This window comes from Theobroma umbraticum, unplaced genomic scaffold (genome assembly GCF_002168275.2).
Source record: "Theobroma umbraticum cultivar Fairchild unplaced genomic scaffold, ASM216827v3 scaffold_934.0, whole genome shotgun sequence".
NCBI classification, from domain to species: domain Eukaryota; kingdom Viridiplantae; phylum Streptophyta; class Magnoliopsida; order Malvales; family Malvaceae; genus Theobroma; species Theobroma umbraticum.
The window spans coordinates 19236-19804 of NW_018403260.1; positions in this window are offsets into that span (position 1 = coordinate 19236).

A 569-nucleotide genomic window follows, 5' to 3' on the forward strand; every position below is an offset into this window, starting at 1 on the left:
TTATAGCAATCTCTAGCAACAGTCCATCTGATGGTACAATAAATCTAGGACATGAAGTTAACACAAATTCTTTAAATCCTTCCCCTTCGACAAATTTGAAAAGTAACTCATCTCTGATTATCATCTTAGCTAGAGACTTTCTCATGGCTTTTTGACTAAATTTTCAAGTTCCTATTAACCCATCACCCGATTGAAAAGCTAACTTAGTTTGAATAGAATCATTAGCAGAACTAAGAAACTTTTTGCAAGAATTCATGTGATTCTTTAATGAAGTTGTGCCGTTATATTTAGTATCAGCAGAGAGTACCTTATCACAATAATTACATCTAGCTTTTGTTCACCTTGATCATTGACAAATCTGGTGAAGTGTTTTCAAACTTCAGACCTCGGTGGAGCTGCTTTTCGTTTCTTAGAATTCACAGCATCACTTTCATTGGTGAAAATTATGGTTTGTTATGTAGTTGGCGTTGGTGACGATGAAGGCATGCAAATAGGCATAGCCTGGGTAGTAGCATCACTAGGAGCAGGAGCTGGATTCTCGCTTTCACTTACCATTGAAATCTTCAATC